At 43.7% G+C, this 22080-nt stretch overlaps 1 protein-coding gene across 3 annotated transcripts in view; it reads right to left on the bottom strand.

Annotated features, from left to right (window-relative positions):
- The window catches only part of POLA1 (DNA polymerase alpha 1, catalytic subunit), a 338774-nt gene that overhangs the window by 44543 nt on the left and 272151 nt on the right, over window positions 1-22080 (bottom strand). The window lies entirely within an intron of this gene.

Genomic DNA, 22080 nt, shown 5'->3' with positions numbered 1-22080 from the left:
CCAGGTAAGGACACACTTGGAGTGTGCATCACTCACCGGTATAGCTTCCCAGCAGAAGAGGCAATGTTTGAATCTTGGAGAACCAGACACACCTTTCAAGGAGAAGACAAGACTCCTGGGAAAAAAAGAGGGAAAAAGAGTCCTCTCGCCTAAACCAACTAACTATACAAACACTTACAACGGTAAATTAACTAATTTTAATAGAAAAAGTGGAGAAAGGCTGAGTACAGTCTAGGGGGATTCGTTAGCGTTCTGTCTCAGGCTGAGGCAATAAAGAAGGAACTGAGGGCGGTTCATCTGCGCACCCCTATATAGCCTTGGTTTCTGCCATGAGGAGGCATAGGGTGCATGTGTGGGCCGAACAGGCACTGCCAGCTAGAAATCTTTGATCAGGGGCTTGAGAGGCACATGCGCACCTGGAGTGGAACACCTATAGAGTTCAGAATTAGAAACTCCTCTTTTAGGATCTCTAAAGGAGGTCTCTGAGGTTTTCCCCTTTTTAGGAGAGTGTTGTGCTGAGATCGAAGGGGCTCTACAGACCCCCAGCAACTGATGTAAGGTGGGTTCTCCTGATCTGACTCCGAAGGGAGTGCTCCATTATTAACAGTTGCAGCTTGATTTTCTGGTTCTTCTGGGTCCTGGATTTGAAGGCCAAACAGAAGTTACACTTCTGTGGAATGCGCAACTTCCCCAGGCAGCAAACCCACTTAGAGTGGGTATCACTGACTGGAATAGCCTCTTTACATATAAGGCAATGTTAAACCCCAGTGAACTGGGCATGTCCTTCACAGGGGAGATTTTCCCGAAGGAAATAAAACAATCTTTTCAGTAGCCAGTAACTAACTACTACTAACTAACTAAAACTAACTAGATCAACTCAGCGAGCAGCTAAGGCACACAAAATGCAAATACACTAGGCTCCTTCTCAGACTGAGGCAATTGAGAAAGAATTGAGGACAGTTCGCCTGTGCAGACTTATGTAGCCACTGTCCAAGGCATGAGGTTGTCAGTAGTACACAGACAGGCTGCATGGACACTGTTAATGAAAAACTTCAATCAAAGGCACATGGGGCGCATGCGCACCTGAAGTGGAGCACCCATAGAGATACTACTGGAAAAAGTAGTCAAGGACTTCTACTTCTCCTTTAGAAACTTAGAGCACTAAGACACTAACTGGGATAGGGTGTAAAAAGCAAACCTCTTCCCAGAACGGCAAGGCATAGATGGGCGAGGGGACACTGAAGAATTTCAACATTTACATTATCTGCCCCAGTAACCCAAATTAATTCCAGGAAAAACTGAACTAACCTTAACTTCCTTCAAAAACTGAAAATAAACTGATTCACACCCTAGTTAAATCTCAAAAAGGCTCAGAGACCTTTCTTTAAAATTCTGTGTAGAACTGCACTTTCTATTTTTTTTCTGGAAACACAGAGAAAATGGCTATTTGTGTGGTATTTTAAACCTGGCTGAAACCAAAGAATAGTGGAACTATAAGTAAAAAAGTCAGTTCTCAGATGTCCAGTCAAACTCTCAAAAAAAGATTCAGATAAGAATTCTAATAAAGGATATGTATATGTGAAGAGAACCGAACCTTTTGTGGTTCACTACCACTAATTTATGTATTTAATATTCATACATCTAAATGCAAAATCTGAAAAAGTATGTATACATCATTTTCCCCCCTGTAATACAGGCCAAGAAACTAACAGTCGCTACTTTTTTTTACACAAGTAATATTTCATAGATCACTATTATATAGTATATCAAGTACTTAATCAGCCTACAACCCCAGTAAGTCACGGACAACATGGAGTTCAAGATATCAAATACTGTATAACCCCTTCCACCCCTTCCCCTTCCCCCCCCCCCCCCCACACAGAGACTAGAAGTGATTAAAACAATTAGTAATTGTTGCTATCCACTTAATAGTTGCTCAAAAGCATAATAGCTACATTCTTTTAGTAATTATATTGCATTAATGAGATTTATTTTGGTCATTTGCATTAGCTAATTTTTTAATAAAGATGTTCTACACTATTTAAGTCTTAGCAAAAAAGCAAATGCAACCATTCTGTTTCACAAATGAACAAGTAGGATTTCTGAGCGGTAATGTGACATTTGTGCTTTATACAACATAATGCAACATACAAACAATTTCTACTAATGTCCCTTTTCCACTCCACCATGAACTCACCATTTCAAACAGAAAATATTCACCTGATAAACAAGTCACTTGTTTCATGTGTTAGACATTTATGCACCCACCCACTGTTATATAAAAACTATGAAACAGCCCTATAAATAGCTGAACATTTTAATTCTAAGTTCATAATATTTGACACTAATAGGATTTTATTTGTTTTTATCCTCTAAACAAAGTAGCTCAGTCTGTCACTCACTCCCTTTTATTCATTTTTTGTTTTGTCTTACTGCATGCATCTCTTGTAAAGTGAAAACGTCTGTTTTAAGATAAGTGGAAATACTACAGTATGTAACGTTTTCATGTCAAAATAATTACATTATTATATTCTGAGTTAAATTATTTAAGGTGGGAAAACATTTTGATATTCATTTGACAGTTGTAATCCTGGCAGGATCAAATCAACTTCTTTCAAAGGAGCTTCCACTGGTTACAAAAAAAAAACAAAACAAAAAAAAAACAAAAAAACAAAAAAAACCCCACACCACAGAAGGGGGCTAAGTAGCACAGAGAATTATCCCACTATTCTTTCATCCTGAATATCTGGGAGCAAATCTTGACCTAAGTTACAAATGGCAAGCAGTCTAATTCATCCCTGGAAGCCAATGGAATTAGAACAGGGATTCATTTGTCTCAAGTCTGGTGTTTGGTGTTCAGAATTTATGATGACGGGTACCCTGCATATATCCTAGTCATTCGCCTTTTTTTATTTATGTCATAGAACACATCACACAAGACAACTGGTTCTTTGGTTAGACAGGCTACATACTGGAAAAAACGGGTTACTAACCTTCTGTAAACTGTTATTCTTCGAGACGTATTGATCGTGTCCATTCCAAGTAGATGTGCGTGCCACGTGCACAGTTGCTGGAAGGTTTTTACTCAGTGGTATCCGTAGGGTCGGCACTGGAGCCCCCTGGAGTCACGTCTTCATAGCACTGTATATAGGGCCTTGCCAACCCATTGCCTCTGCAGTTCCATCTTGCTGGCTGGTCCAGTGAGGGGTAGGTGGGTGGGTCTTGGAATGGACATGAGCAACACATCTCGAAGAACAACAGTTATGGAAGATTAGTAACCATTTTTTCTTCTTCAAGTGCTTGCTTATGTTGATTCCAAGTAGGTGAGTCCCAAGCAGATCCATAGGAAAAGGGGTTGGAGTTCAAATGACCTGTGGATTGCAATACTGCTCTACCAAATGCAGCCTTGTCTCTGGCTTGCTGTGTAATAGCATAGTGTGCCACAAAGGTGTGAATAGACGAACACGTTGTGGCTCTACAAATGTCTTGGATTGGAATCTGAGCAAGGAATGTTGCAGAGGACGCCTATGCCTTTGTGGAGTGAGCTGTCAGTGCTGGGGCCGGTATCTTCATCAAGTCATAACATGTCCTGATACAGGACATGATCCATGAAGAGATTCTTTGTGCTAATATTGAAAAGCCTTTCATCCTGTCTGCTATTGCTTTGAAGAGCTGCGTTGTTTTTCTAAAGGGTTTAGTCCTCTTGATATAAAAAGTCAAAGCCCATCTAATATCCAGAATATGCAGTCGCTGCTCTAGGCTGTTGGCATGTGGCTTTGGGTAGAAAACCAAAAGGAATGTGCCCTGGTTTGAGTGGCATTTGGAAGGGAAAGCCAGGTGAGGGCACAGCTGAACTTTGTCTTTGAAGAAAACCATATAAGGAGGCTCAGATGTGAGGGCCTAAGTTCCAACACTTTCCTGGCTGAAGTTATGGCCACTAGAAAAGCTATCTTCCCAGGATATATACAGAAGCGAGCATGTCAATAGGACCCATCAGTCCTAAACAGTACAAGGTTGAGATCCCACTGGGGAATGGGCTGACACATCTGAGGATACAACCTGTCTAGACCTTTAAGAAAACGCCCCACCATGGGATTAGTGAAGACTGAATGGCCTGCAACACAGGGATGAAACACCGAGATTGCAGTCAGATGGACCTTGATTGATAATACCGACAGTTCCTGCTGTTTGAAATGTAGCAGATAGTCCAAGATGAAAGGTACTGGCGACAGCACGGGTGGAATACCCTTCTGCATTGACAGGATGGAGAACCTCTTCCACTTAAGTAGGTAAGTGGCCCTGGTAGATTTTCTGTTGCAAAGGAGGACCTCTCTGACTGTTTCTGAGCACTCTAGTTCCAGAGAATTCTACCATGGAGCTTCCATGCTTTGAGATGGAGGGAAGCCGTGGTCCTGAGTGAACAAGTCCGGAGTCAGAGGCAGACTGATAGGAGTTTCCAGAGAGGTTGAGGGGCATGGTGTGCCAGTGTTGGCGTGGCCATGATGGGGCTATAAGAATTACAGAAGACGTTTCTTTCCTGACCTTCAACAGGACCTTGTGAATGAGTGGGATAGGTGGAAACACGTAGAACAGATGGCCTGTCAAGGAATGAGGAATGCGTCCATGATTGATTCTGGCCTATGATTCTGGAAGGAGCAGAACAGCATGCACTTCCTATTGCGTTTTATCACAAATAAGTCTATGTGGGGAAGTCCCCACGTTGGAAGATGTTGTTCCCCACATCTTGGTGCAGAGACCACTTGTGGTTGGGGAAAGACCTATTGAGGTGGTCTACCAACTTGTTCTGAGACCCGGGCAGGTAGGATGCCTTGGGGTGAATTGAGTGGGCTATGTATAAGTCCCAAAGTCTGAGGGCTTCCTGACACAGGAGAGAGGAGCGTGCTCCACCCTGCCAGTTTATATAGAACAGTGCTGTTGTATTGTCCATCATGACTGATACACATTTGCCTTCCAGGTAGGCTTGGAAGGTCTGACCGGTGAAGCATACCACCCTCAGTTCTCTTATATTTATGTGGAGTAGGAGCTCTGCCTGGGACCAGAGGCCTTGGGTCCTGAGCCCCCCTTGATGAGCTCCCAGCCCATCACTGAGGCGTTGGTGACCAGGAACAGTAAGGGATAAGGTGTGGGGAAGGAGACTCCTGTGAAGACTGACTGTGGACTGAGTCACCAGTGGAGGTTTTTAACATAGAGGGAAGAAGCGAGACTACCCTGTCTATGTGGTCTTGTGACAAATGATACACTGAGGCTAGCCAAGCCTGGATCTGAGACGTAGTCTGGTATGCTGAATGACATATGTGCATGCTGCTAAGTGCCTCAGCAGCTTCAGGCAGTTTCAGGCCATGGTGGTGGGGTACCGTTTTAATTCTGGCCTGGTTCAAATGTAGCACTGCCCTTATGAACTCTGTCCTCTGAGTAGGAGTTAAGGTCGACTTTTGCATATTGACCAGGAGACCTAACTTGACAAAGGCTGACCATATCAATTGTATGTTTGCTTCTACCTGTGCCTTGGTGCAACTCTTGACCAATCAGTCGTTGAGGTACAGATAGACTTGCACCTTCCGCTTCTTCAGGAATGCGGTGACAAACACCATACACTTCGTAAACACTCAAAGATCCACAGAAAGACTGAAATGGTAGTGGGTCTGGCTGACTATGAACCGGAGAAATCTTCCGTGACTTGGAATGATTGACATGTGAAAGTATGCGTCCTTCAAATCGAGGATGGCATACCAATCCCCTGGATCCAAGGAAGAAATAATCCAGGCCAAAGAGACCATGGGGAACCTCAACTTCTTCACAAATCTGTTGAGGTTTCCAAGGTCCAGGATGGGTCTGAGACCGCCTTGGGTTTTCAGGATTAGGAAGTAGCGGGAGTAGAACGCCTTTGCCCCTTAGTTCCTGAGAAACCTCCTCCACTACTCCTACATATAGGAGTGCCTGCACTTCTTGGATTAGAAGTTGCTTGTGAGAAGCGTCCCTGAAGAGGGATGGGGAGGGTGGAGCTGGGAGGGAGAGGGGAAACTGAATTGAAGGGTGTATCCCAGTTCTACTGTGTGTAGCACCCTGCAATCCAATGTAATCTGGGCTCACACATGGTAGAAGTGGGATAGCTGGTCTGAAAAGAATAGAGATGAAGGATCCGAGTCCTGAATTGGTACACCGCCCTTAGGTGCACCCTCAAAAGTTCTGTTTGGTATCGGAGGATTGCCTTGCTGGTCCGGGACCTTGGCTGGTAGAAGGCTGAGAAGGTCTCTTCCTGTAGCTCCTGCCCCTCTTACGGTTATACTCCTGTCTGGGTTGGGATTGGGCGAACCAAGGTAGGGGTTGAGGTTTGAAATGCCTCCTCTGCAGTGCTGGAGTGTGGAGGCCTAAGGACTTTAAAGTAGCCCAAGAGTCCTTAAAGCTGTGCAGTTTCGAGTACATCTGCTCATAGAACAGTGCCAGATCTTCAAAGGGGAGGTCCTGGATCATCTGCTGGACCTTGTGGAGGAGGCCGAGGCTTGTAGCCATGAGCTCTGACACATCGCTACTGCTGATGACATGGTGCAGCGCCAGCACTGTCTGAAGCAAGGCCTTTGCGACCACTTTGCCTTCCTCTATTAAGGCTGTAAACTGCCCTGGAGTCTGATGGTATAAACTATGAGAATTTTGACATAGACCCCAAGAGTTAAAATGGTATCTATTCAAAACCGCCTGCTTGTTCACGATTTGGATTTGGAGTTGGAGCCCCCCCCCCGTACAATACAACTTTCTACTGAAGAGGTCCAATTTTTTTTTTAGCATCCTTTGTCTTTGGTATGGAGCCTTGCTGACCTTGCCTCTCATGCTCATTGGCCGCTGCCCTACGAATGACCCTGGTGGGGGATGAGTATATAGGTATTTGTTGTCCTTGGAGGGTACAAACTATTTTCTCTCTACCCTCTTTGCAGTTGGAGACAGAGAAGCAGGAGTCAGCCATAGCGACTTCGTTGTGTCACAAATGGTCTTTATCAGTGACAGTGCTACCATGGGTGGGCCTGCAGGGGCTCCTCAAACTGGAGCCCCAAATTCTGTGCCACCCTCCTCAAGAGCTCCAGATAAGCCCTGCTGTCATCTGCAATTGGTGGTGCTGAGGACCCCGCTACTGCTTCATCTGGGGACGAAGAAGATAACATTCTGACCGGGGCAGTCTCTTGACCTTCTGCTTCCAGAGGGTCCCACGGCACCAGTTCCTCGAACTCAGCCAGGATCGATGTCCTGCTTCGTGCCATGCTCAGCATTGTATTTGGTGCTGGTTCCAGAACCATGCAGTAGCACGTCACCCGATTGAAGTGGGTAATGTCTACTCCCAGAGGCAAGCAATAGCGACCGTCCAGATTGTGACCCCTGAGCCTGGTGGAACGCTCAAGGGATCCAAAAAAGCCACTAAGCTGGCATTTGCCACTGTGGTGGCCAAGGCATGGGGAAGGGCTGACCAACCTCAATCCTCTGGTGCCTTCTCTTTCACTGGTGCTGTCTTCTTCTAGAGGAGTAGACATCTGCTTCAAAGTCAGAGCCCGACAACTCATGGAATCTCCTGCAGATCTGACAGCAGTTCCTCTGATGGGTTTCTCCGAGACACTATAGACAAGTGACATGGGGATCGCTCCTAGGCATGGGCTTTTTGTAAGCCCCACACAGTTTAAAGCCAGAGGAACAAGGCATGCCCTGGCCCCAGAGAAGGGGAGGTGACCCCGATAACTATCTAACTAAATTAACTATAACTGCAAACTAACTCAAACTATATGACTATTTACAGGTATCAGTTCAAACAACCACTAGGAAGACGCTTGCAGAGCAAGAGAAGACCAATGTTCCAGCTACTGTCACGGGTGGTAAGAAGGAACTGAAGAGGGGGGGGATTGGCAGGGCCCCGAAGGTGCGACTTCAGGGGGCTTCAGAGCCGACCCTACCACTAGAAGAAAAGCCTTCCAGTGACTGTGCACGCAGCGTGCACACATCTACTTAGAATCAACATGAGCAAGCACTCGAAGAACAGTAGGTAGATTAAAAGTCAAGACTGGGGGACACTGGCTATTTGAGAACTTATCCAGCATATGCCCACCATAGGTTTCGCATGCATACTTCACTTTCCTAGCAATAAAATCTCGAACAAAATCTTTAATTTTTACTAAAACAAACACAATTTTTCCATGCTACACTACCATGCCTCTACTGTGCTAAATAGATGAGCATCACACTTTAGCATAACTTCCAATAAGAACATTTTAATAAATTAATTTAAAATTGCATTTAGATGCTCAGCTGTCTTATGCTAAATTTTTATCAATAGATCTTGCATAACTCTCAAAACTGATGTCAATTAATTAAAACATAGCTATTCTCATGTCTGCCAGAAAATAGAGCTAAAAAAACAACCCTTTTCTATATTGCCATGCTATTACATACGTAGCCCGTAACATCTGGAGGTGGGATAGATCTTAATTTTAAGTCATACATGCTTTAGGAGGGGAAAATAAGTAAGTTTCACCATGTCTTTGAAATGTAAAATTTATCTGTTTAGGATATATAGACTGTATGAATTTTCTCAAGTGTGATTATTATTGTTTTTCTAAGGTTACTGCCATAAACAAAATAAAATAAAACTAAAATCTTGCTTACAGAGAAAAAACATTCAGTTTTTCAACTATGCTTACAATAATAATTAGTGTATACTTTAGTTTTAACAGTCAATATAATTCAGTTTGGGAAATTTAAGGAACTGATTTGAAGATAGGTTTCTTGTTGGGTCAGATCCTGAGCTTATATAAATTGATGTAGCTGCATTTAATGTCAGTAGAAATACACAGACTTATATCATTTGAACCTTTTATATTTAAAACTTAATTTGGAGATTAAAATAAGCAGTGTTGGTACATGCATTTAAAATGACTGGTAAAATTTCTGCGGGGATGAGTTATTCTAGTCAGTGCAGGAAGTTTATATAAATGATACATATATACAACCCCCATTCCACCCAGAATGTATATTATGTGCAGGACAATTCCACAAAAATACCTTTGATTTAATATTCCTGACACTTAGCCCTGGTCTACACTTACCTGGAAATTTGGCAGCAGTTGACGGGAATTACGCAAGCCATCTTCAGTGCACTGCGCCACTTGAGGGGGTGGATTTACTGCATCAACTTCCTGATCAATTGAGCAGGTCTACAGTGACCGCTCAATCGATCCAGAAAGATCGATCTGATGGCAGCGACTTTGCCACAGTCAGTATAGACATACCCTTAGTGACTATTTCCCTTGTGCCACAGAGATCATCACTTTGTCCCTTTTTATTGGTCCATACTAAATTCTGATTATTTTCCTACAACATCCTTCTCCCAGGCTCAAATTATTTGTTTTCCTGTGTTATTGAAGGTATTTTTCTCTTTAGAGTTTCTCTTTACATCAATATTTTGACATATTAAATATATCTTTGCTGTCATGGTAAATGTAAGACTAAGCCTTGTATTTCTGATGTTATTTTGATTAATGTCATAGGTTTGCTGAATGACATCCAAGGATTAATTAGGACTTTGTAATATTTTTATTCAATCTACCAAAGGTTATTGACTTATTTACTGTATAGATGTGAATGGTTTCCACATTTCCACTCCATTTTTGCCAAATGTAAGAATAAACTCACTGAAAAAAAAAATTAAGCTACTGTCTGAACTACAATAACCTTTTTTTTGTTTCAAATGGTATTGTTATCCAATTACATAAATTAAATACAAATAATGAAAAGTGTCATCACACAGCACACAAACATTAAAATGCAGTAATACTGGGAAACAAAGTGATGAACCTGAAAGAGCAGTGAGAGACCATGGGTGAAATATTAGTCCCATAGATGTCAATGAGAGTTTTGTCATTAACTTCAATGGAGTCAAGATTTCACCCCACATGTATTCCTAGTCATAAGCAGGCCCATGTTTCATCTGTTATATTTCTGACTGAGACCAGACTCCACAAGTAGAAAGACCCAAAACACTGGACACAATACATTGTGGGGGTTAATATAAGTAACTTTCTATATCCTCAGAATAATTTTCAATAATAAAAATGAAGGGACACCAAATTTGAGTGGATGACAGGTATAGGTAAATTTGAAAATGAAATGAATGAAAGGCCTTACCCGGATGGGACAAAAAGCGACATAAATGCTCCGAAAGACTGACTCTAATATATAACCTCAGTGTCTACAAGTGATGCTGTACAGCAAGCTTGCCTTGGTTATGAAAGTTACATTTTTGCAATGATTTTTTACTTATATTTGTGATATAATAGTTTATGTCGTATAGTCAAAACTAAAAGAGTAGTTATTTACCTTCGTAACTGTTCGTAATGTGTTGCTCATGTCTATTCCCAATTAGGTGTGTGTGCGCCAAATGCACTGATGCCAATATTTTTTCCCCTAGTGGTATCCGTAGGGACGGCTCTAGCACTCTCTGCAGTGGCACACATATGCGCCCGTATATAAAACGCCACTGGCCCCTCTTTGTTTCAGTTCCTTCTTGCCAGAATTCCAACTGAGGGGAAGGAGGGTGGGCTGTGAAATAGACATGAGTAACATATCTCGAAGAACAACAGTTACAAAGGTAAGTAACCGTTCTTCCTTCTTCGAGTGCTTGCTCATGTCCATTCTCAATTAGGTGATTTACTAGCAGTACCCCTAGAGGTGGGCAGGAGTTCATAGATGTTCTGACTGCAACACAGCCTGCCAAAGCCAGTGTTGTCCTGGGCCTGCTGCGTAATGGTATAGTGGGCCGTGAAGGTATGTACTTCAGACCAGGTGGCTGCGGCTCTTCAAATGTCCTGGATCAGGACCTGAGCCAGGAAGGCCACCTAGGATGACTGCTCTAGTCGAGTGAGCCATGATTGAAGCTGCAGGTGTGACTCCCACCTGCTCATAACAGGCCTGGATGCAGGCTATGATCTGGGACGAAGTTCTCTGGGATGATACCAGCAGCCCTTTCATCCATTTGGCAATGGTGACAAAGAGCTGTATAGATCTGCAGAAGGGTTTCATCGTATCGAGGTAGAAGGCTAGTGCCCTCTTGACATTGAGAGTGTGGAGATACCTCTCTTCATTGGAGTTCTGGGGCTTTGGAAAGAAGACTAGCAGGAAAATAGTCTGGTTCACATGGAATTGAGATATCATCTTAGGCAGGAAAGCTGGGTGTTGACGCAGTTGGACCTTTTGTAAAAGACCATGTAAGGAGGTTCAGAGGTCAGAGCCCTGATCTCCGAAACTCATCCTGCTGACGTCATTGTCACTAGGAATGCCACCTTCCAGGACAGATGCAGAAGAGAGTAGGAGGCCAGACGTTTGAAGGGTGGTCTGGTAAGCCTGGAGAGGACCAAATTAAGGTCCCTTTTGGGAATTAGATCCCACACTGGTGGAAAAAGCCGTTCCAGGCCTTTGAGGTATCTGGCCGTCATCCTATGAGAAAAGACCATTCTGCCCTGTACAGGGGGATGAAAAGTTGATATGGCCACTAGGTGTACCCTAACCAATGATAAGGCCAAACCCTCATGGTTCAGATGCACCAGGTAATCCAAGATAGCTTGGATCGACGCTTTAGATGGGGACATATTGCAAAGGGCCTCCAGGCAGGTCAAGCGCTTCCACTTGGCTGAGTATGACATTCTGGTAGAAGGTTTCCTGCTTTCCAACAGGATCTGCTGGACTTAAGCCAAACAGCATTACTCCTCAAGGCTTAGCCACAGGGCATCCATGCTGTCAGATGAAGGGAAGCCAGGTCCGGGTGAAGCAATCAGACATGGTCCTGTGAGAGAAGGTCTGGTCATGATGGAAGTGTCCAAGGGCAGGCCACAGACAGATCAAATAGCATCCCAAACCAGTGCTAGCATGGCCATGCCGGGCCTACCAGGAGAGCCTTTTCTCTCTTGACCTTTATAAGGACTCTGTGGATCAGTGGTATCGGCGGGAATGCGTACGTGAGACCGTCCGACTATGACAAAATGAAGGTGTTGGTCAGCGAGCTGTCATCCAGACTCTGCAGGGAGAAGAATGCTCATACTTCCTGTTGGCAAATAGGTCCACTCGGAGAATGCCCCACCTATGAAAGATGACGTTGGCTACTTCTGGGTGTAAGGACCACTCGTGGTGAGAGAAAAAGGACCTGCTGAGGTGATCCACTAAGGTGTTCCTGATCCCTGGAAGGTGCACAGCTTGCAGGTGAATGTTGTGAGCTACACAGAAGCTTCATAGGCTAAGGGCCTTGGACCTGGCTCCCCCCAGCCAGTTGATAATAGTATATTGAGGCTATATTGTCTGTCAATACTTGAACCACCATGCCAGAGAGCTGAGGCAAGAATACTTCATATGCTTGTCAGATTGTTCTGAGCTCCCTGATGTTGATATGCAATGCCAGCTCATCCCTGGCCCAGAGGCCCTGGGTCTTGAGGGTACCAACATGAGCCCCCCATCCTAGATCCGAGGTGTCTGACACTAGTGACAACACTGGCAGTGGGGCAGCGAAAGGTACCCTTCTCCTCACATGATGTGGCTTTGTCCAACGTGATAGGGAGATGAGTATCAGTGGAGGAATCGTAAGGACTATGTCCGGTTGGTGCCAGGTTGGGGAATATACCATCCATCAACCACATTTGCAGAAGTCTGAGATGCAGCCTGGCATAATGGGCCACATAAGTGCAGGCTGCCATGTGACCAGTAGTCTGAGGCATACCCTTGCTGTGGTGATAGGGTGGGCTGTCACTCGGGCTATGAGCTCCAACATGGCCAGGAACCTAGCTTCTGGTAGGAGTTCTCTGGCTCGGGTGGAGTCCAGGACCGTATCTATAAACTTTATCTTCTGGACCGGCATGAACGTTGACTTTTGTTTATTTATTAACAGGTCCAGCACTTGGCAGGTGGCCTGAACAACCTCAATGCTGCGCTGGACTTGCATCCTTGAACGACCTCTGATGAGTTAATCATTTAGGTAAGGGAAGACCTGTATGCCCTACCGTCTGAGGTAGGCTGCCACCACCGTCATGCTATTGATGAATATATGTGCTGCGGTTGATAGGCGAAAGGGGAGCACCACAAACTGATAGTGCTGCTTGCTGACCATGAAGCGTAGGAAATTCTGTGGCCCTGGAAGATGGAGATATGGAAATAGGTGTCCTTTAAATTGAGGGTGGCATACCAGTCACCTGGATCCATAGAGGGAATGATAGAGGCTAGAGAGACCATATGAAACTTCGGCTTCTTTAGGTATCTGTTGAGATCTCTCAGGTCCAGGATAGGCCTCAAGCCTCATTTTGCCTTTGGTATTAGAAAGGAGCGGGAATAAAATCTTCCCATGGCTTTTCCATGGCTCCCACTCCCAAGAGGGCTTGCCTTTTGGGCGAGAAGTTGCTCATGAGAAGGGTCCCTGAAGAGGGACGGGGAAGGTGGGAGCAAAGCAAACTGAAGGGTATACCCAGTTGCTACAGTGCTGAGGACCCAACAGTCTGATGTTATGGTAGCCCATGCCGGGAGAAAAGGAGCATGACGGTGTGAAAACAATAGGGAGTCCGGATCCCGGGAAATGGCTGGTAGGTCATCCATGGGCGCACCTTCAAAAGAATTGCTCCTCCCCAAGTGGTAACAGCTCAAGCTCAGTCAGGTCATTGGCCCTGGCGTCTCTTATAACCCACTTTTCCTCCTGCAGGGGTCTCCTCTAGGCTGGCCCCCACACCTCTGTGGCTGTTGGGGTCTGAAGTGTCTTCTGGCAGGCAATGGAGTGTGCAGCCCCAGGGAGCATAATGTAGCCCTGGAGTCCTTAAGTTTGTGTAGCCTGGAGTCTTTCTGGTTGGCGATCAGGGCTGCACCATCAAAGGGGAGGTCTGGGATGGACTGCTGGACCTCCACCAAGAGGCCAGATGATTGGAGTCAAGATGTCCTTCTCATCGACACTGCAGATGCCATGTTTCTGGCCACTGAATCCGAGGCTGTATGAAGAGAAGCCGGGCTATCACCTTCCCTCTGTCCATGACCACCTTGAACTCCTGTCTGGAGGTTTGTGGCAGACAGTCCGCAAATTTCTCCGACTGCCAGATGTTAAAATAATATCTACCTAGCAGGGCTTGCTAGTTAGACATTCACAATTGTAAGCTTGCCGTGGAATAAACTTTTCACCCCAAAAGGTCCTGCTTTTTAGCATCTTTATTTTCTAGGGTGGAACATCTGTCCCTGCATGTCCCTTTCACTGGCTGCTGTTACTACCAACCTGGGGAGGGTGGGTGTAAAGGTACTCAAATCCCTTAGCAGGAACGTAGTATTTCTTTTCTGCCCACTTGGATGTTGGTGGCAGGGATCTGCCACAAGGTCTTTGCTAATTTCACCACACCCTCCTGGACTGGGAGGGGCCACCCTGGATAGGGCTGCCACTGCCAGGATGCCAAACAGGTCATCCATGGGTTCTTTTAGCTCCTCCACCTTGAGTCCTAGGTTTGATGCCACTAGCTTGAGCAGCTCCTACTGGGCCCTGATGTAGGAATAAAATTGTAATGGTAACCCTGTAGCTTAATTCAGAGCTTTTAATTGTAATTGTAACCCTGTAGATTAATTCACATCTTTTAATTCATACCCTTATTTGTGTCAACCTCTATATGGTTATTATTGATATCATGTAACATTTGAACTTCTCTCAGTCATACTCCACATTGTGAATATAAAACCCCATTTTGACCTATGTACTCCATCTTGTGTAAAAACCCCATTTTGACCCTATGTACTCCATCTTGTGTCAAACCCTTTCTAAACCTTTAGATGAATAAGATAGTTATCTGAACAAGGTATGAATGGAGGTGTATGTGCGTGTGAGTCAGACCCAAACTGCCAGCTTGTCTTGATGAAGTTGTCCTGATGAAGTGTGAAGTCCATCCTAGGCTGAAGAGTGTGAACATAGCCCCAAAAAGCAAAGAAGGATCCACCCCAGAAAAACTTAATCAAACTTAATCAAAGACATCAAAGAACAAGCTGAAAGTCACGTCTGCTATTGTACCAGCAATCAAGGATCACAGAGAAGCGACGTGACACAGCAGAACTGAAAAACCTATAAAAGACTGGGTGAGATTTCAAGGCTTTGGGGGAAAAACAGCGTTCTACACATCATCTAAAGAAGAGCGTCGGTGCGCGCCCGACAAGGACCCTGCTCTCCTCGTGCCCAGCTTCCCTGGCCAGGTAGCTGCCACGAGCCACGAATTCCAGCAACGAACCCTAGCTACGATCTCAAGCCACAATCAGGACTGGTAGCTATATATAACTATAGAACACTTTCTGGTATGTTTGGGCGCGTGAATGTGTGTGTGTGTGTGTGTGTGTGTGTATATGTGTAGGTTTAAGTTAGTTATTACTTTAGTTTCTGTCAATAAATGCGGCATACTGCCTTTTCCCCTTGAAAAAGTCCCGAGTGCTTAATTTTGCACAACACTGAAGTTATTCAGTGGGACAGCAGTGGAAGGTCCTGCTACAGCTTCATCAAGCGAGGAGGAGGAAGAGACTGGTAGAGGTGGAGGAGCCGGGTCATCCTCTCTAGACAAGATAGCTCCTTCTGGGTCTGCTGAAGGGCCCTCTTCCTGAGTCAATTCCACATCCAGAGCCATTGCTGGGCGAATGGCTGCCAATGTCTGTGATACCAAGGCCCAGAACAGGAAGTGTCCTCGTGAACCCGTGGGTAGGGGGAAAACCCCAAGGGTTACAAAACTACCATGGGACAGCCCATTGGCCTTGTGGTTACACCACCACTGGGGGTGTCATGGTGTACCCTGTAGCTGCAGTAGCAAACTGTCTCTTTGGCAGGATCACCTCCTCCCCCTCCGAGTCTGAACTGCTACTCAGTGACCATGGAGGTGCCAAAGCTGATTGCCCTTCCACACTGTAGAGGCAGTGTGGGTGCCCTTGTGTTGGAGAACGGTGCTGGGAACTTGAGCACCTTGTGTCCCGTGCCCAGCTCTTGTCCTTGGGCTTCCTGTATGGGCTCTGTGATCGGAACTTGAAAACTGGAGATCTGTGCTGGTAGCCCAAGGGTAGGTGCCAGGGTTTGGGAGACTGATGTCCTGGGGATTGATACCGTCCCTCTGCAGCCCGGGGCCATGGAACTGGGGAATGCAGTAAGAGCCCAATTGCTCACAGTGCCGTTCTTCAAGCCAGTACCGTGAGTCTGGAGACCACTCACGGGACAGAGACTGGTGCTTTGGTGTCAGGGAACGCTGCAGGGGTCTTATCACAGCCTTCTCCCTTGAAAGCCCAGAAGACAAAGGTAGTACTTAGTTATGGTACAGGAGCCTTCCCTCTCGAGGCATCTGTGGCACTGATATGTCCAAAAGGTCTTTCATGGCTTGGAAAGCTGGCGTGGTGGGGACCACGAAGTGTCGAGGGCCCTTGCCGCTTCCCCAGGAGTTGTCGGTGGGTCTGGGTTAGGGCTCAACTGGATGGGTGAAGACGCCCTGGGGACCTGCGGAAACCGACAGACCAACGTGGGTCTCATGGTCTCCCAGGCTCTTCCTGTCCTTTTTCTGCATCAGTGAGTGTCCCCGCTCGGCGTGCGCCTCCCTTGGTTTCTTCTTCGGCACCGGAAATGTTGATCGGTGTCGGGAAGATGGTGGTGCTGGGAGTAGTGGTAGTTGTTCTCCGTGAAGCCAACATACTTGGCACCGAGTCTGACTGGCCCAGTTCTGATGCCAGTCTAAGCGCCGACTTCATTAATATAGCTTTTAGTCTAATGTTCCGGTCCTTCTGGGTACGGGGCCGGAAACTCTTACAAATCCTGTACTTCTCACACACGAGTCTCTCCCAGACACTTTAAAAGCTCTGGCGCAGGTCATTGACTGGCATAGGCTTCTTACATGAAGTGCAGAGTTTGAAGCCCAGAGACCGGGGCATGCCCCGTCTCAGGGCAACTAAAACTAATTTTAACTTTTTAATAGTAACTTAGAACTCTATATACAAAGAGAATCAAGTTCGCTAGGCTGAGAGAAAAACTTGCCGCAGCAAGAAAATGTTCCAGCACCGTTACAGGCAGTAAGAAGGGAGGAGGGCCGGCAGCACCCTATATATGGACGCATACGCGTACCACTGCAGAAGGTGCTAGAGCCAGCCCTATGAATACCACTAGGGGAACAATCTCCAGCACTGATGCATGTGGTACACATACACCTAATTTAGAACAAGTAAGCACTCGCAGAAGAATTATCTTATTCTGAGCTCCACATTTATCTGATTTCAACTTTTAATTTGCTTCCAATAATTAAAAGTTCGAGTTTAAGGCGTCATAGTCCCTGAGGACATTTGATTTCAGTAACGAAGGATATAAATGCACTACTAAATCTAATAGAAGGAGGGAACAAAACAACCTTCAACATAATTTCTTTGTCATCCATAGGTGGTGAGTGATATTTAATTAAATGGCACTTGCACTGACAGGAAATGAAAGAGCTCTTTCTGCAGCATTCCTTATCTTATTGGCTGTGAGAGAAAGAGGCCAAGAGTTGAACTTGGGTGTCATATACAACAGAATACACTGATACCAGTAGGTCACTGGTTGGTCTTTTAAATATTCTGTAGTGAATAAATAAGATTTCAGAAAGTTTTTACTAGATAATTACACTTCCTGATTTTGTAATTAGTGGAACTACGTGTAATTACATAATAATTATGATGGTAATTACGTAATTAAGATGTATAATTATGTAGTAAAAAACATTATGGAAATAAAAGCCATTAACTGTATAAGCACAATACATTTTAAAAATAAATTCTGTATCATCTATTTAAAACTACTATTTTTCTCAAAACATCAAAATGATTAGTCGTTTGCTGGCAAGTTTTGTAAAAATATATATTTTTTATAGGAACATTAAAAAAAGCATCTGAAAACTTATATCCATTTATTTTACCCAATGTAAACCCCAAAATTACACTATATCCTTTTCCCATCTAGGCAGGCAGCTACTGAAGTTTATACAGAGTTACAATGTTTCTATTTGAATTGTTACATATCCTGACTCCACAAAAATTAGTTTTAAAAAACCCATAAAATTGGGATCTGCACCACTGGGAAACTTTGAATTCAGCTAGGCCCATCCACCTTGACAATACCCTATAAAAAAGGAACTACCATGTCAGACTCTTTCTTTTCACTGCAGAAAGTGTTTTCCTCCAATCTGCGATAACAGATTTATCCCGAAAGCTATTTTATATTTGTAACTCAATTTATAAACAAAACTGGTAGTGTTCAGATAAATGAAAGCAGAATGACATGGGTCTCCATGGAAAAAAATTATATTTATAATTCTTTAAGTATTGTAAAAGCTATTTCACTTTCCTCTCTAGCCTTTCCATATTTATTGTTGGACACTTAAATGGGAAAAGAGCTACAAAAAAATCTGATTTCATGCCTGAACCTCAATCTTATAGTTGTATATGTCTTCACTATTTTGTGGGTTTACCATTTCCTCTGCAAAAGTAACTGTAGTTCAAGGAAGTTTATCGGGAAGATGCTAAAATCAAACAAATCTAAAAACTATCTTCTTTGAAGCAAGATAAAGTTCAGTTGGAGTTCAATCTTCAGTTGGAAGAAATGAATTGACATTATTGAATCTGCTGTTGACTCACAGATTTAGAAATTGCAAAGTTTAAAAATAATTTATTTAAGGACATGATGGCCAATTATCCACTGAAGATTTCTTAAAATCTTGTGCAGAGCAACTTTTGTTCAACCTAGTGTAGTGATCATCTTTAAGAAACTGAAATTAATTGCTAGTGCCTAAAGGTGTGACACTAATTGAAACTCATGGTCCACTAAAAGAAGTGTAGAACCCAGATCATTATCTACTGAACCTCACTGTATTGTGAAATCACCTTTTTTTTTGGTCAGTCATTGTTAGCAGATGGGAAAACAGCTAACGCTGACTTTTTTTTAAACTAATGGATCTCTATGCTATTTCCCCTTTCTTCACTCCCCCTCAAAAAAAAATCCACACTTCTAATTCCATCCATCTCCTTCCCTGCTCACTGCTGTGAGACGTTTGTTACAGTCTTCATCTTTGCAGGCAGAAAAGATATGGAAAGTAACTCCAGTGTTGACTGAAGAGCCACATATTTCATTGCACTGTCATTCATTTACTGTCTGACACCCCTTCCAACACCATCTCAGTCTCTCTCTCCTCTCCATCAGAAACATTAACTTCCACCTCATTTATGAGCAAAAGTATCTTCTTGCTTAAGTGCCCTTCCAATCTTAGTTGCAATTTCCTGTCTCGCTCTCAAACAACCACCACCAGCCAACATGCGTATACTAATGCCCCACCCCATTAGTAGCTCTGCCAACATTTACATCATATATGGTCTACTTTCAAAGCTTTATAACAACTCATCCAGAAAAAAATTCACTTCATACTGATACTTGGCACACCAAGTTATGAACACACTGGGGAAAAACAATGTTTAAATTATAGGATTCAAACAAATATTCAGAGTTGAATTTTGTGTTTTTATGTGTAGGTCACAGAGCTTAAAACAGTTTCATTTTTGTCAATTCAATTTTGCAGTTTATTCATCCAGAAAGTGAACTAGGCACTTTTGGTATTTGTAGGAAGGGGTGGAAGTATGGAATGTACATGGCTGTGATAACTATGTAAAAGCATTTTCTAAGCATGTACAGGCTTTTATAGAGCCATGGCACATAAATACCGAATCTGAAGAATTAGATTGCGATTCCAAGTACTAGCATATGTTTTGGAGGTGAAGTGCTTCCTAAAATCCAGCTATGTTTCAATTACTAATGACTTCAAAGTATCCTCCCTTCCCTTGCTGTTCTCTATTCAGCCACCAGATTGACAGGTTCAGTATTCCACTGTTCAGGTTGGATTCCACTGCCAAGGAGCTCCTCAGCTGAGGACATTCTATATCACAGAATATATCTAGGTACCTATATGGCCTCCATCATTGTGGTATATAAGTGCCTAAAAAACCATGAATAAGTTTATCCTCAACACCCTTTCACAACAGGGTGAAGTGTTATTACCCCCATTTTACAGACAAGGAACTGAGACAAATTAATGGGCGGCTTGTGATCCTGTTACACTGAATATTAGCTTACACAATGAGCCATGTTACTGAAGTCAATGAAACTATATGTAGAGTAATTTACTATTCAGTGTGAGTAAAGGGACTGAAACTGGCCCTAAGTGACTTACCCAAAGTCACACAGGAAGTCTATGGCAGATGAGGGAACTGAAGCAGCTATATTTCAGCCACTCAGCCTTATTTGGACTTTAAACCCCTTGATTTTTTTTTAAACTTCAGAGAGAATACAACTATAGCAAATTCTTATCTGTATGCATAATATATGAGAGTTCTATGGCATGGCCATGTAGAATCTTTAATAAATCCTATTAGAGTTACTGTTGATTTTCTGATGTGTCCATGAAAAAAAGTGTTTGTTTTGGGACAGTGTTCTCACACAACTGAGCAGTTATTGTATGGTTAGTCAGTATGCTGTGTTACTTATATCTCCATCTATGTAAATGGCTGAAAGACTCCCCATAAGCCTCTTCATCCATGCTCTTTGGGGTTTTTTGTTTGTTCGTTTGTTTCTTGTGCCTCCCTTTCAGTTTACATGGGTGAAATCTTGTTGTCTGATCAGACAGAAGCACTGCAGAGCTTGTCCTGGAAGTGTAAGAAAATGAGCCTTGCTGCTCATACTTTGAGCTAATTAATGGAACATTTCTCCTCCCCAGCCTCACTTTTTTAAGGAAAGGAATTAACAAGAAAAACTGACTGTTACTATCATCTGTGACCAGAGTTTTTTAGCAGTGGGTCAAAGGTCAGATTCTTGTTGACCTGTCAGTACCTAAGCAATCAGCCTTAACTTAGGAAGGCAGTAGCAGGAATTTCCTCATGGCCCTCATGGCTTTGGAATTCGCTCCCCCCATCTATGGTCTAAGACAGCTGGAATTAGATGGCACATCAGAAAGCTTGTCTTTTTTTGCCAGACATTTGAAAATGGAGGAAAAGGATAATTGTAGGATGGGGAGTTGTTGGATGGGAATTTGAGTTTTTTAGTTGCCTGGCTAATTGATGTAGGGTTTTATTGTATTTTACTACTGCAAATAGGGTATTGTTATGATACATTTTAAAGTCATGACAGGAATGTATGCATAGGTGCCATTTTTTAGCATGTACATATATAAAGTAAATAAATACGGATGTGTGCTCATAGAGTTTCAGGCTTGTAAACATGAAACTCACGCTTTCAAACATTCTCACACCAAGACAGGGGTTGTAGTAGCAGAGTTTATATTTGCTGTTGCAGTTTGAGACACTTGTCCTGGGCCAGAAAAGTTTGTCCATTTTTATGCTAAACATTGTTCCTAGATATTCTAGCTTCTGGGATGGTTCCAAGGAACACTCTTCACATTTCATGATCTAATTTGACAACTCTGGGAAGGACCATACCCTGAGAATTGCTTTCCTGGCTGATGGTTTCTCTTCTTTAACGAAAAAGGGCTGCTGCCAGGACGAAATGACCTTAGTAAAAGTTTGTGATGCTGTGGTTAGACTAAAACATTAGACTACTAAAGTAAAAGCTGGCCTCCCTTTGGACCTAAGTAACAAAGGGACTATCTCAAGTTGAAAGCTTGTGTCACTGATTTTCATTATTCCATTCTGGATGCTCAAACTGCAGGACTGAATTCACCTTCTTAGGGGTATCAGTAAAGAGGCACCGAAATACTCTGGAAAAAGAGGGTGCTGACATACCAAGAAGAAGCCCACACTCCAGTCTATTGAGCATGTGCAAGCTAAGACGTTCTAGTTATACTCCTTGGCTTGTAGTCTGTGCATATCACCATAGTACTGGAGTAATGATCTTTTCTACTATATCCTTTTTCATCTCTTTGTCTTCTACCCTAACTGGGATGTGGAGAAGATTATTCTGCTGTAGAGGTTTCTCTCAGGCTATTACTACACCTGTCTCCATCCCTTTCATAGGAGCTGCTATGGATTTTCTATAGGAGTTTC

This window comes from Emydura macquarii, unplaced genomic scaffold (genome assembly GCF_026122565.2).
Source record: "Emydura macquarii macquarii isolate MOO-44397 ecotype Brisbane River unplaced genomic scaffold, CSIRO-AGI_Emac_v2 contig_1043, whole genome shotgun sequence".
In the NCBI taxonomy this organism is placed as follows: Eukaryota; Metazoa; Chordata; order Testudines; family Chelidae; genus Emydura; species Emydura macquarii.
Note: the sequence above shows the minus strand (reverse complement) of the source record. Positions and strands in the feature narration are given on the sequence as shown.